Genomic DNA, 12,500 nt, shown 5'->3' with positions numbered 1-12,500 from the left:
TAACTGGTAAATAAAGTCACAACACTCTCCTGAGATTTAACCTTAACCCTGAAGTGTGTTGCATAACAGCAGCAAACTTGACAGATAAAACACGGGCTGTTAACACCCCCCACCCTCCTTCCCCAGTGTTTGACTAGACAGCAGTATCCAAACACAGGGACTCCTCACTACACTGACTTTACAAGGACTAATTACCGGCTGGCACTGAGTGCAGACAGATGGTAGAGAGAGAGAGAGAGAGAGAGAGAGAGAGAGAGAGAGAGAGAGAGAGAGAGAACAACATATATCTATAATATTATATATATAGATATATATTATATATACTATATTCGTTCAAGTGCAGTGTTGTGTGAAACATAGCTAATGTTTTGCGTCCATATTGCCATCCACCCTGCAGCAGACAGAAAAACTGCCTGAACATTACAAGATGACGCCAGTTTCATTCTTCTGCTGATTCTCCCAACAGGCAACATTTTCCTATCAGAAAATGCAGCCTTTGTTGTTTGTCACATTTTGCCTGATACAATGGGTACAAATGCTCGGGAATAAATAAAAGAGGAGCTGAGTGGTTAGCATGGAAAGCTCTTAAAAAGTCCTCTGAACCTAAATGACAAGAGGTGTTGTGGCTTGCAACTTAATTGTTTAAGTTCAGTCTCAACACTTTCATCAGCATTGTTTACAGTAGAAAAGACAACTGTTAAACAAAAAAACTCAAAGCAGCAGACAAACAAGGTTGTTGACTAGATAGTGAACATGGTGGAGCATGTATTACATACATATAACACTGGGTTCCATCAGGAGTTGATGGAACCCAAAACGGAGTCAAAAGGAGAGTGAATGTTGGGATTACATTCATCAGGTGGCCAGAAACATTGTTCGCTACAACAACTGTGTAAGGCAATAATATGTCATTGCTGTGTTTTCAGATGTGAACGAGTTGACTCTTATTTCCTTGGTTACTGTTTTCTTTACTCTTTTTTTCAAGTTTCTGAGCAAAGCATGTGTTATCCAACGGGCCTTTCCTACGGAAGACATTCTGGCATAAGAAAATCAATGTCTGCTGTAACATGATCGTATTAACTTGTAGTTAAAGAGGACTTTTCCTGGATAAATAAGGTAACAAAATGACTAAAAGATGGGAGGAATCAAGTTCTTTTTAAAGATTCTGTCCATGCCTCTCCTGTGGTTTTCTTTCCTCTCCATGCTATCTCTCCATCTCTGCCCCCTCGCTCTCCTCCCCCACCACTCTTTATTCAATCCTCCCCTGCTTTTCCAACCTGCCTCCCCCATCCTACCCCTCTAGTTATCCACCCACCTCCCTCCTCTCTTATCCCGCTCCCCTCGCGCCACTCTTGTTAGCAGGGTATAAATCTCCAGAACTAACCCAGTAATTTAACCCATTAGCATCTCAGATGTGCGGGTGGCACCTAAATTACGACAGTGCAAAATGGTGATGCATGTAGCCTCGGCTGGAGAATTTACAACCTCTCGTTACATATTGAGCCGGCATAAATCAAGCGCTCCCCACTGACACGCGGCCTTATGGGTAGGCACGGGACGAGGTGGCGGGAACAGTTTCAGAGACGCAAGTTAATCACGTGGAAATAAGAAGCATAAGCTAGATGCAGTTTTACACCTGACTACACACTGAGATGTGCACCCACAATAAACATGTAAGCTCATTCACACTCCAGAGTACACACACTCTTGAATACACACACACACAAATACTTTCATAAGCAAGCACAAATAAAATAAAGTAATCACACAATTAAAAACAATGCAAGACTGAATCTAACAAAATATGTTTTGGGCCCATCCCACCTTCCCTCTCCTCCTCTAACTCTTTTACACACACACACAAACAAACACTCCTGCCTAAATGAGTGTTTCCGTGTGTTGATGGGCAAGACAAAGAGCACAAGCAGCCACAACTTTGTGCGTGCGTGCGTGCATGCGTGCGTGCGTGCGTGAAAGCTTGTATGCCTCTGATGTTATCCCAGCGCATGGTTTCGGCAGCAGCACGGGGCATCTAGTCGTCACAGGGGTGGTGGTGGAGACAGCGAGTGAGTGATAACTGTAGTAAAAGTGTAGTAAACAGTCTGAGTGATGGCAGTTGTCGGCGGGGCCAATTGAGCGTGTGACATCAGTCGTGACACATCAGTGGAGAAGCACAACGGTAATGACAGCATCGCCACGCAGCGCGCTCAAGCTATCTGTTACTCCTTAACAGCCGCCACACACACGTATACACAAAATGAACATATAGTCAGTGAAGGGGATAAATCTGACTTTCAGCTGCAGCAAGAAGCTGCAATTGTTCCAAAATTGCTTGACATGAAAGGGATTCTTTCTTTATGTGTGTATGTGTGTGTGTTGAGGAAAGGCCACTGGAAACTCAAAGCTTGGAAACCTTAGGTACGTAGGTTTGGGGGTAGGAAGGTGAAAGGTCAGAAGCTGGGGTCCCTGGAGAAAGACAGCAAACAATGCTGCTCCCAAAGGAAGAGACTCTGAGTATCATTATAAAACACACACACACTCACTCTAGTCTATATACCGCAAATCATCATAACAGGTAGTCTTATAATGAGGTGGTCACCTTTTAAACCTTCTAAAAACTAATCCCCTAATGTCTCTTTCTCACTCACACCTACTAGCCTCCCATGAGACCCGCTGACTGTGAGGGACTCATAATTAGACATGGGAGACACAGACTCACACAACACATCTGAATGGAGAATATGATCCATAGTTAGACAATAATTAATGCAAAATCCAGGGTTTACAAAATCCCAATCTCAATAACTGTATGTCTGGAAAAAGTAAATAATAAATGCCAAATGAAGGTAAAAATGCTACTTGAAATCAATCAGTACTCTAATCAGTAACCTCTATAGATGACTGCAGACCTTTGTGCTTTTGTGCAAACAAGGTAATCCAAACTCTTGAAGATGCATGTCAAAGATGTCCAGCCAGGGTGACATTTTCTTAGTGTTTACTCCAGTGTTTCGGCAAAATGAACACTCTTTAAGATCCTAAGCTACAAACATGTAAACTCCTGGGATTATTTGCTGTAACCGTTTTGGATAAGATGAGATAAAATAGAACTTTATTCATCCCTACACAGAAGATTTGTGCCACAGATGCTCAAAATACATAGTAAAGTAACCATATGCACAGCAGATTTTTGTATAGTGCTAATTTTAAATAATTGGTTCATCTAAGACTGTTTAGGGATCATGGTAACCAGGAAATTGTTTCCAGAAAGACATGCTACTGTTGTTTTTTAAAAGGAATAGTTAGACAATTGGCAACTGCTCAGAGCAGAGCCAAAAAAATAACCTTGTGAAACGGTGAACTGACATTTTTAAACTTTATATGAACAAAAGAAATGAGATTGTATGTGTTGATTAGTTAGCTTACCAAGGTGCTGCTAGCTAGGTCGATTTTGCTACTGCTCCTTAAAGTGCTCATATTATGCTAATTTTCTGGTTAATAATTATATTTAGAGGTTGAACCAGAATAGGTTTATGCAGTTTCATTTTCAGAAAACACCACATTTTTGTTGTACTGCACATTGCTGCAGCTCCTCTTTTCACCCTGTGTGTTGAGCTCTCTGTTTCAGCTACAGAGTGAAGCATCTCACTTCTGTACCTTGTCTTTGTTGGGAGTCGCACACGCGCAGAATGTACTGCTAGCTAATCAGTTGCAGAGTGTGAGGGTGTGCCATGCTAGCTGCTAGGTGAGTATCATAACGTGTTACAAAGTGACGAATGTTTGTCACAGAAGTAAAGGCTGGACTACAATAGAGCTGTTTGAAGCAGTAGGTGAACAGTGTTTTCTGTTAGAGATAGTAAGTGCCTTTGGGGTGGAGTTTGAGTTTTTTCCCTTTGTGAACCTATAATGTGCACAAAAAAGATATATAACTCAATAAAGGAAAGGGAAAAAGCCAAAAAGCATAACATGAACACTTACAGTAACTACATGACAGAAAGATGCAGTTGTTAGGTTTCTTAGGTTTTCTTCTTCTTAGGTTTACACATAATATGATGTTTTTTCAGATAATGACAGCCTGACTATGTTCTCTAGCATTATTATTACTAATTATTGGACACAAATCGTCATGTGCATGTTAACTAGGTGATACAGCACTAAGGTGTTAACCGCTGCTTTTGGATTGCAATTCTATTTCTGTCCGTCTTCTTCTGTCTGTCAGCAGAAGCAACTAAAACATCAAGTTGCCATCACCTTTGGCTTTCGGGGCAGTTTCTTATAAAAGCATGCAATATAAATACTCCAAGAAGACCTGTAATATTCATGCCAAAGCCACAGGTCACAGAGAAAAAAAATGCAGATTTACAGAAACTGCCTTTCATTTTAAATAAACACCCAGATGATAGCGGTGGGTTTGACACTTAAGCTGGCTAACACCTACGCAGCGTGACCTGAGTTCAAGTGTTTCTATTGCTCTTTCTGCACTTGGAGAAAGAGACAGAGAAGGAGAGAGGGAGAGGGAGGGGCAGAAAGAGAGAGATAGAGCGAATGTGAGGAAGAGAGCAGCATTTAACCTTGGAGAGTCAGACCAAAAATCCAGTTCTCTGTGATCAAAAGGTCCAAAAAATACACACACCCACGCAGTGGTGTCACAAATAAATAAATACGCATTCCTAATAAGCACATACCAACTCAAAAACCTAAACACACGCACGCACGCACACACGCACACACACACACACACACACACACACACACACACCACACACCACACACACACACACACACACACACACCACACACACACAACACACACACACACAACACACACACACACACACACACACACACCACACACACACACCACAAACACAATGTGGAAAGAGCTGGTCTCAGCTGTGCTCTCCTCTCGAGCGCAGCACTAACTGACTGCTAATCGATTAGTGCTTGGTGACCTCTGACCCCGCTAGCTTCCTGTCTGATAGATTACACCTCCGCAGTTCCGTAGGACTGCATTCGCCTGCCACTATGTGTGCATGTGTGTGCAAGTGTTTGTGTTTGTGTGTGGCTTAGCCTTTCACTTTCTAGCTGCACAACAGAACAGAAATAACACGTCTCAGGATGGACAGTCCATTTTACATGGACATGTATTTATATTACTGTATAAGTGTAACTGTGTGTGTGGGGGATTTTCTTTGTCCATGGTGGTGCAAAACACAGTGTTTGTTGTTGTTTGGGCGTGTGCTATGTGTTACTCTGGCGACACAGACGTGTGCAGATGCAGGCAGCTCATTCTGTGGAGAGGTGATGCATTTGTTTGTGTGTGTGTGTGTGTTGTGTGTGTGTGTGTGTGTGTGTGTGTGTGTGTGTGTGTGTGTGTGTGTGTGTTTGTTGAGGTAATAACAATGCCCCTCTCGGCAGACACTGTGCTCTCTTCCTGGCCTGTCTGCACGGGAAACCGCCGCCCCAACACACACACATCACCCCCCATAGTATTTTAACCTGTGTGGGTACATGAATTCACCACTTGCCCCGCACAGTCCTAACAACGGAAACAAGAACTCATTGGACTAGTACCCCCCCAAATACACACACACCACACACCCACACACACACACACACACACAACAACACACACACACACACACACACCACACACACACCACACACACACACACAACACCACACACAACACAACACACACCACACACCACACCACACACACCACACACACACACACACACACACACACACACCACACACACACACACACACCACACAACCCACACACACACACACACACACACACACACCACCAACACACAACCACACACACGATGCTTGCAGACTCAGCCGCCCGTTGATCATACAAGTTAGCATTTTTATTCCGACACGGCAATTAATAATGAAATGATGCTTGGCTGGCACATTACACACTTCCTCTGCTCTCCAATTCCTTTATACGGTTGCAACAATCTCACTTCCGTTAGTAACACCTACTTAGCTTCCCAAAACACCTCAACCCCAGTTCACTCCTGTGTGTGTGTGTGTGTGTGTGTGTGGGTGGTGTGTGTTGGGGTGTGGTGTGTTGTGTGTGGTGTGTGTGTGTGTGTGTGTGTGTGTGTGTGGTGTGTGTTGTGTGTGTGTAAGTCTGCAGGGATTTTCCAATCAACTAAATCAGGTTGCTTTAATTGACGGAGCATAAATATTCACACACACTGCGCACACCACATCACACCCAACCACCTATCATGAATGATCTGCTCTGTCTTTTCCCCTTAATACCGTTGTGTGTGTGTGTGTGTGTGTGTGTGTGTGTGTGTGTGTGTGTGTGTGTGAGAGAGAGAGACTAATGTCTGTCCAGTAATTGGTGCATGGTAAGAGAGATCTCTGTCTGTAGGTACCCATAGGTTATCCACATACCGCACAAACACACAACACACACACACAACACACACACACACACAATCACTCACTGAGTCAGTCAGTCAGTGCGTCAGTAAGTTTGTTGATCAATCAGCCAAGTCGGTAAATACGTCATTCAGGAGGTTAATTAGTCGTTTAACTAAATATAAAACGATTGATATAGATTAGCATAAAATAGGTCTCCTGTTTCACGTTACAGACTACTCTGGTTTTATACTTCCCGCCATGATACAATATCCAGTAAACTGTAATACTTGGCTAAGTAACTGGCTTGAAATGATTTCTGATGCACTGTGTCGGGTCAATAAATCCCTGGAGTGTTGGACTATAACCTGGTTCCAGACCTCTGAATCACTGCCCACATATCCCATTTTTTCAGCAATTCAAATATGGTTGTTATGCTTACTGATGGCTCTTTCCCCTGGTTGAAAGAACAACTGGACCAATAAGAGAGTTTGCAGGCAGAACAAATAATGACATAGACAGGAAGAGTAAATCAACTTTGATGGTTGTGGTGGTGGTGGACCGACATTGAGCCATGCCTTTAGGGAGGCTAATAAAACCATAATCATATTGGTAGTCACATTTATCTCTGAATATAGTAAACACATCCGCCAGCTCTGAACCTGAACGCGTCAAGTACAGTTGGTTCAGACAGTTAGTCAACAAAAAATGAAGTGTGTGTGTGTGTCTGTGTCCATTAAAATAGGCAGTTAAACTAAATCAGCAAGTAATGTGAATGCCAAGCTTCTAAATGCTAGGACAGGTGCAGACTGAGACACTAAATGAGAGAAATGAATAAAACATACTGCTCTCTCTCTCTCTCTCAGAAACACAGACACACACACACACACACACACACACACACACACACACACTATGAAAGAGCTCAAGCACAAACACAGTAAATGAAGTAAACGCTGACATTAAGTCAATGGTATAAATAATTCCCAATAGTCCTCATCTCCAAGCTACTGCTGACCTTTAACACAGGAAGTGATACTGCAACACGAGCGACAGAGAGAAAGAGGGACCTCTTCACAAACTAAGATTTTTTGATACCCTGCAAATTTAAGAATGTCTTCAATGGATTACATTTCACTGGAATTGCACCGTGTATCTCAAAACCAGGGACATTACTTACAAAGGGGCTGGGGTCCAAGAGAAGATGGAAAGAAATCCTTCATAAAAATGGTCATGAGGCTCAGATGCCCTAACTCTGAATCAACCAAATTATAGCCACAAAAGAAGAGTCTACAGTCATGCTAGTCATCTATTTATCTGTTTCCTAAGACAATATGATGTGATGTAATTAGATGTGAGAAAATCTGATTAACATTATTGTTGATTGTTCTGCTTTGGCAACAACTGTTGTTTAACATTCATGCCAAAAAATGGACATTGAATTGAATGGAACTGATCTAAAAGAAAGGAGGCCAAAGAAGGAAAAGAGAGATGAGGACAGGTCCAGAAAGGAGAAAGCATAATATCTCACTGTCTATTTTAGATGTGTGTGTGTGCATGTGTGTGTGTGTCAGACAGTGACATACCAGGTTGGCAGAGATATTTTGGTAACTAGGACAAGAGAGAGGGAGAAAGAGAGAAGGAGCGATAGAGACAAAGGAAGAAAAGATAAAGAGATCGTTTAGAAGATCCCCTTCGCTCCCTTCATCGCCTTTCTTCACCTCCTCCCCCTCCACTTCCAGCTGATTGACAGCGCCCCCTCCTTCTCCACCCAGCACTCCTTGATTGGCAGGACTCCCCAGACTGAAGCTCTTATCCCCTGAAACAAACCCTACTCTGCTCCTCCTCACCTCCTTTCTCTCCTCTCTCTGCCTAGACAAGCCGGCTCCCTCCCTCTCTCCTCACCCTCCTCCTTTCTTCCTTTACTTATGCTTTCTTATCATGTTCACCTCCTTCTATCATTTTAACGTTATTCCATTCCTTCCTCCCTCCTCTCCTTCCTATCATCTCTTCCTCAAGCTATGACCTCTCTTAACCCTATAGATCACACACACACACACGCACACGCACACGCACACACACACCCACACCCACACACACCACACACACACACACACACACACACACACACACACACACACCACACACACACCACCACACACACACACAGGGAACCCCTTAAACCCCTCAGGCTATGTGGGCCCCTTTAGAGAGGGGGAACATATTATGGTACCCTTACCCCCCCTACATGCAAGCACGCACGCACACAAACACCCACAATATCAACCACTCTGAATCGCCTTCCTCAAACTTGACGCTGATCAAGCCCTGAGCACACGACTGCCTGAGACTATACCTCCCCCCCCCCCTCCTCTCACACACACACACACACCACACACCCACACACACACACAACACACAGAGCCTTTAATGACATTGTAAAGTCTAAACAGCAGCGAACTGGGCATAAGGTAGGCAACCCCTCAGGGCCACAGATTGAGAAAAACAGAGTCAACGAAGGAAAAAGAGAAAGAGAGAGAGAGATAGAGAGAAGGAGAGAGGCGGCTGAGAGAGGGTGAGTTGAAGCAAGGGCAAGAAAGAGAAGGAAGGACGGAGATGATAAGGGAAGGAATTGGAAGTGTCGGAGAAAGAAAAAGAAAAGGAGGAGATGAAGATGTTGAGTGAGAAAAGACAGTGGGAGATACAAGGAGGAGAAAATGAATGGCAGTCCCCCCCCCCCACACACACACACACACGCACACACTCACACACTTGCACGCAAGAGGAGGAGAGGTGGATGTGGATCTTTAGGAGTCAAGCAGGCGTATGATAGGATATCATTGCATGTCGTTAACCCTATGTTAACCCTGAGAGGCAGTGGGAAACTCACTGTGCTACAGCATGGATTAACTGGGCCACACACACACTCACACATACAGAGACACACACTGATACGATGAGCTAGCTGTCAGTCACACACATACGCACATGAATGCATACAAAAGGACTGATATCCTCACTGACTGACAACATGCATTGAGCTATCAATCACATGTACACACTCTTCCCCCCCCCCCCATTTATTTCACCTGTTTGCTCTCACAAAGAAACACAGAAGCCAGTAGAATTCAAATTTGTTAAATCATTATAAACACTGGTAGATTTTTAAATGATGTCACAGTAAAACTTACATTTTGACTTTTTTTCTTTTCTTTTAGCTCATGCATTTCCTGTTGAAGCAGAATATCGTAGAATACAAGGTAATGTGAAAGGCAGCATTCTTTAAAGAAAAATCGGAAATTGTTTCATTGGTTCAGATCACCTAACACTGGGGTCCTTTTCACGGTTTACTCTACATCAATTTTTTTCTCAAATGATTCTCCTCTGTGATATCAGCCAATGGGAATCGTTAGCATAGCGACAAGAACACAGGCATCTCACCCAAGTGAACACTTGCAGTCAAACCAGAAACAGAAGGCAGCGCGATGCAGTGGACAGCAACTTGTTTCTTTTTATTCATTTGATTGTGTGGTAATATAACCAGATTACAGATTATAAATAAAGACAATAAAATGTATGTCTAGTCAAACTTGTCCTGCACCTTAGCTTGTTGAAAAAGTGACTAAGCAATGTACTTTATTAATTCAGTGTCTTGTTCAAGGGAGGGTGAACTGGCCTCTCCATCTAACAGTCCACACTGTGTACTTGGTACATGGGCTTCAATAGGCAACCCTCCAGTTCCCAAGCCAAGACCTCACAGACTGAGCTACCGCCGTCCAGTTTGCAGGTTAGATAGTTAATTGGTTACACAGCTGCAGCTCATTTAATAGCATGAACATACCTGTGGATGTAACTTCAGTCCAGTCAGATATTGGAAGTGGTTCTTTCCCTTCAATACCACTGCTGACAAAACACTGCCTGCCCAAGGCTCGTAAACTACAGCACAAGTTTGTCCGTGGCTCCCTTGCAGGTGCTCAGCCTCACAGCTGCTGTCAATCAAACTAAGACACCAATACACCAACACCCACCTCCAGCCACTGAGAGGAAAAGGAACATTTTTGATATTTCTGCAAAGATCTTTGCTTTCCTTTTAATGATAAAAAACTATTATCAATAACTCTAAAAAAAAATACAACATTATTTTTGACTGCAAAAAGGGATGACTAATATGACTTTAGTTATACTTGTTTACAAGCAGTGACACACATTTGCTGATATGCTCTCTCTCTCTCTCTCTCTCTCTCTCTCTCTCTCCCTTCTATCCGCTCTCTTCTCTCTCCTCTGCTCTCTCTCTCTCTCTCTCTCTCTACATGTTTGGGTCAGACAGCAGACTTCCAGATGTTAAAATGAGTGGCTGGAACCACTGCGAAGTGGTTGGGGGCTACAGGAAGTATCCCACGGTATCCACGGTAACATGACATTCCATTCCTGACCAAGTTCGCTGACATCTCCCACAAGTCACTCTGCTCCTCCACTATAAAACACACACGCGCGCGCACGCACGCACGCGCGCACGCACGCACGCACCACGCCCCCCCCCACGCACGCACGCAACACCACCACACAACACACCACACACACCCACACACACACACACACAAACACCACACACCACACAACACACACCACCACCCAATAGCATCCAACATACATTACAGTTATTTATCTATTATTTTGTAACTTTTTGTCTAATATATCACCTATTCTTTAAGGGGCCCACCCAAGCCACAACCAACCAATATCCCACACACACCTCCAGGCGAATATATGAGATGTAAGCTGAGACTCAAAAAAATGGAAAAATGTGGCTGTGATTAAAGATACTATAAATGTCCCTGCACAAACACACATGTATATAGCACTGTATCTATTATAATATATAATATATATATATATATGATAATCTATATACTATTATATATATATATATATGTATATGCACTGTGTACATATATATATATATATATGACACAATCATGTGTAGCTGTCGATCATGAAGCCTTTTGCAATTTTTGTCTTACATAGGACACACACACACACACTCACACACTCACTCTCTCTCACACACTCACAAACACACAAACTGGGACTTGTGCTCTTTGAAATAGCTCCATCAAAGTTCACTTTGAGACACAAGTGTTTATCCACTTCACAAGATTCCTCCAAACACAAAAATAAATAGAGAGATAGGAGAGCCGAATTTTTAAAGCTAAAACAAAGTCCAAATTAGTCAGATAGGAGAGGAGAGGAGAGGAGAGGTTATCATAATACATAAGAAAAGAAGGGATTATCATGGGGCCAAGATATTAATTGTGTTAAGAGTGAGTCAAACTAATATAAATACACATTGTCAGCCAATAAAATACACACAGGACAGCTAGAACTACTGTAATATTTGTTCCAACATTGGAAACATTCAATTTAATAAAAACGAAATACATGAAACATCAATTCATGTATATATTTTAACCTGAGAAGAAAGTGTTACGCTTCCTAAAACATGTCTTTTCTTTGTGGTCTTTGATTGCAGATGAAACAACAATGCTTGGCTGTCTCAACTGTCAAAACTGTCCTAAATAATCGCCTTTGGGTTAGAAATGTGTACAGCCTCCCCACCAAAAAAGGAAATGATAAAATACTTTTATCTTGATTACATGATGTAGTTTAAGTTTGTTAAATGGGGTCTGTGAGAAGCTGTGCAATCACTGAAGTGAGCTTAGGGTAGTATTGATAGTGATTCTCTTATTCTCTTGTACCTTAAAAATACCAGTACCAATGACACCCAATAATCACTGTTTTAGGTCCTAAGTGACATGATTATGTTCTGTTAAAACAGGTACAGCGTATTTTTACATAATCAAGATTTTTTTTACCCTTAAATGCATATCAATTCTATAAAATAAATACAAAATAGATCACTGGGTTCTCTGACAATCAGCACTCTCTCACCAGTCCCTGTAAATTACTCTTTAAAACAGAAACCTGCTCATGGAGGGTTAAAACAACTGCCAAGAAGAAATCAGATTAAAATGAGGTTGGATCTCATTTCAGTTTTTCTCTGTCACTTTTTTTCTTTGCTCATGACCCATTTTCCTGTGCTGCTGCAGGAGAGACAG

The 12,500-nt window shown here is 42.5% G+C and overlaps 1 protein-coding gene across 5 annotated transcripts in view; it reads right to left on the bottom strand.

Moving 5' to 3' along the window:
• LOC116701087 (transcription factor COE1) overlaps positions 1-12,500 on the bottom strand; it is a 105,182-nt gene that overhangs the window by 77,620 nt on the left and 15,062 nt on the right. The gene's annotated exons all lie outside the window — the stretch shown is intronic.

The sequence above is a fragment of the Etheostoma spectabile genome, chromosome 13, assembly GCF_008692095.1.
Source record: "Etheostoma spectabile isolate EspeVRDwgs_2016 chromosome 13, UIUC_Espe_1.0, whole genome shotgun sequence".
NCBI classification, from domain to species: Eukaryota; Metazoa; Chordata; class Actinopteri; order Perciformes; family Percidae; genus Etheostoma; species Etheostoma spectabile.
Note: the sequence above shows the minus strand (reverse complement) of the source record. Positions and strands in the feature narration are given on the sequence as shown.